This window comes from Helianthus annuus, chromosome 11, assembly GCF_002127325.2.
Source record: "Helianthus annuus cultivar XRQ/B chromosome 11, HanXRQr2.0-SUNRISE, whole genome shotgun sequence".
NCBI lineage: Eukaryota > Viridiplantae > Streptophyta > Magnoliopsida > Asterales > Asteraceae > Helianthus > Helianthus annuus.
The window spans coordinates 154,335,232-154,338,694 of NC_035443.2; the positions used below are offsets into that span (position 1 = coordinate 154,335,232).

The 3,463-nt window shown below is 30.1% G+C and overlaps 1 long non-coding RNA gene across 1 annotated transcript; it reads right to left on the reverse strand.

The window, feature by feature from the left end:
• Positions 1-494: 494 nt before the first annotated feature.
• Positions 495-3,091, reverse strand: LOC110887211. Its single transcript, XR_002563148.2, has 3 exons — positions 2,902-3,091; positions 1,117-1,174; positions 495-636 (listed from the first exon to the last, which is right to left on the reverse strand). It is a non-coding gene; the product is annotated as an uncharacterized LOC110887211 (long non-coding RNA).
• Positions 3,092-3,463: the final 372 nt, after the last annotated feature.

A 3,463-nucleotide genomic window follows, 5' to 3' on the forward strand; every position in this document is an offset into this window, starting at 1 on the left:
GTACAACGTATATATGTGAACAACTTATAAATAATAGATTTTTGGGCAATTGTACTTTTGTGTTCATTGTTTATATCGTTTATTATTTCAAGTTCGACTTATTGTTATCGTGTCTAAACCCCATAGACTTGTACCAAATAAACTAGTCTTTGGTATTATCGTTTCGAACTATCATTCAATACTACTACATAGTATCCTTGCATTTTTGTTTTGTATTAGTGGACGCTTTGTAAAAATATAATGTAGAACGCTTGTTGTAAAGAACATCGTTTTAAAATTGTAGACTAGACTCAAAAGAATCTTAGTTCACTACAATTGATGCTCTGATACCAGGTCTGTCACACCCCGATTTTCGGTTTGTGCGGAAGCGTATGGCGAGGTGTGACGAGAGCGGCAATCGTTACAATCAATCGAGTAAACAACATATTTGAAACATAAAAGATTGTTCATCCATACATTTGATTCAAAACCATAATTTACATTACATATGTCTTGTTTAAAACTTGAAACAATAACAACAACTTTAACTACATTATTCAAAGTTCAAAACATAACACTAAAAACGGATGACATCACAAAAGCTTGCGTTCTTGATAACCACTTGAACATATTTTCCCAAAGCCGTCCACTAATCTCCTGTAATACATGTTAATTTTGAAAACGTCAACAAAAGTTGAGTGAATTCATGTTATTTTGTTTTTGCATCAAATGAGTCTCCAAAATATTTGAAGTAATAAAATTTGTTTTCGTATAGTATGATAAAAAAAATTGTATGATCATTAGTGTGTTGCAAGGACACTAATATGTATGCCGAATAGGAGGCAACCAAACCTTGACAATTTATTGTGTGTGTCAACGACACTAGTTTGGACACAAAGGCACTCTTGACGATCGTGGTTATCGTTGTCGTTAAGAGTGGGGCTTGCCAAAACCCAAATAGATCTATCCGTTTGTTCCTCGGTACTTGTTTATTCATTAATGGCCCCTTTATTTTAACACCTATCCGCATGTGATCAAAATAGTTTCATTGTATTATCATACTATTTTTAACATGTATACATCCCCGAAGTTTAAAACTATAAACATTCAAAGTAAAAGGGGAAAACATGAACTCACAGATTTGCGTTCCGTGCAAATCTCTATTCGATTCCTTGTTCGCGGTTCGTTTCTCGACCTACAAGTGTTCTAATCTAGTTAGACACTTAGGTTTGTTTTTGTGTATCATACAAATATTCTATCTTGTATTTTGTTTTTGTGTTTTCATATATATATATATATATATAACTTCCTTGTATATATACATTTATTTTATTTTATTTGTGTTTGAATGGGCTTAATTTATGTTTTAGAATTTAAGTTCATTTTGGGTATTTGGTGCTTATGGGCCTAGCCTAAATAACTTTGTTTAAAAATATGGGTCAAGCCCAAATTAATTTGTAAGAGTGGGTCTTAGCCCAAAACATTTTATAAAAGTGGGGCTAGCCCAATTTTGACTAAAAATACATTTTAGTCCATTGTTTTGTAAAAGTGGGCCTAGCCCAAATTTTGTTTATGAGAAATGGGCATTAGCCCAATTTTAATTTATAGACCACTTTTTAAACTACATAATTTTTGGGCTAGTAAATAAAATAAAAAAAATAATAATAATAGTAATACTTGTATTTTTATAAAAATCTAATTTTTATAAAAATTGTTACTTATGCCATTGTTGAATATTTTAGTGCATAAACTTGTGTGACGGTTCGTATTTTATTCTAGTCATTTACTACTTGTCGGTTTTATTTATCCGTATCATTTATCCCGTTTGTGTTGTCCGTCACGTTTTACCATTTGCTTTGTTTGTGCCATTTTTGTTTGTCCAAAAGTCCATATAGTCCAATAGTGTCCGAATTTGTCCATTTGTGTTTTCGTGTCCAAGGATGGACATTTTATTTCATTTTCAAGTTTATATATATTTTATTGTAATTTTTAGGGATGTGTAATAATTTTGCATTTGTTCCTACTAAAACTAACACATGATGTACACATCAAAATATATAAACTTATGATACTTGATGAATATTTTTGTAAGTACACATTTTATCCAAAAATATATACTTGTCATTTTTATTTAGAAATCTTTTTATAAAACATGGATTTATGACTTTGTCCAAAAATTGTTTAACCATGTTTAAAGACCTCAAATAATAATTTTAGTCACAAACTTCTTTGTTTAACAACTTTTAATACATCACAAAATTTATAAAAATTTTGCCATGGTTTTGTTTGAAATATGGATTTTCCCCAAGTTTATACAAAACTTGTTTTCAAATTATTTCAATACAAAACATCATCAAGTATCAATATCTATCACATTTTGTCAACGAAAGTAGCATGAACATGATATTGTTCTTAACTTTCCCAAAAAGGAAACTTTATTCCTTATTTTTGCCAAAAATTTGTAAAACGAGATTTTATGAAAAACTCTTGTTTTAGATGTCTTACAAAGTCATTTGAAGCATAAATACGTATTCAAAATGTTTACTACTAACATATTTCTTGCTTTTGATCCTTTCCAGAAATGGAAACTTTATTCAACAAATTTTTCAAAAATTTATTTTCTTGTTTTTAAATGGTTTTTCACATTTTACTAGCATGCATGTTCATCAAAAACTCATGTTCATCACCTTGTTGATGAATCTTGGTTGATCCTACATGCATGTATGTAGATCATCTTTTTGAGTAAGAATAACCAAGATTCAAGTTTATTAGTCTAGATTTCTCCAAGTTCATTTCATAATCATAGAAAAATCATGGTTAAAAATAATGATTTTTAGTTGTTTCTTGTTGTTTTTCATATGTGATTATGATGAACTTGTAAAAGAAATCAAGATAGAAGTAAGACTAGTGTAGTGTTCTTACAATTTTTGCTAGGAAAATATGGATGAAGATGAGAAAATAAGATTATCCAAGGTTCCTAGTGCTTCTTCAAGTCTTGAACCCTTCTTGAATCATCCATGCATGCTTGAAATAGAGTTCTTGAGTTTGAAAAAGATGAATATGGTAGTAACTTGGTTTGGCCGATTTTTTTGAAGAGAGAGAGGAAGTTGGTATTTTGTTTGATGGTTTTGGGATTATGAAAGAGAAGGTGGAGTGTTGGAAGGTTTACTTGGATTAAAGCTACACTAATCATGCTCTCCTAGTTCCAACACAACAAGTTAAACAATGGTGGCATTGAGAGGGGCCCACCAATTCGAAAATCAGCCAAGGGAAGGGGATTTTTGCTGAATTTCTTTTTATAAAATTATTGTTTAAACTCAATACTTTAAGCATTTTTAGAACTTTGATATTTTATATAAAAATATCTACAAGGTTTTAAGCTCTAATATTTTAAAGTAATGTGACACTAGGTAAAACTAGTTCACCAAAATTTTTATTTTGTAATTCGGGTGAAAAAGTCGGTTCGGGTCCTGTACCGGGTTAA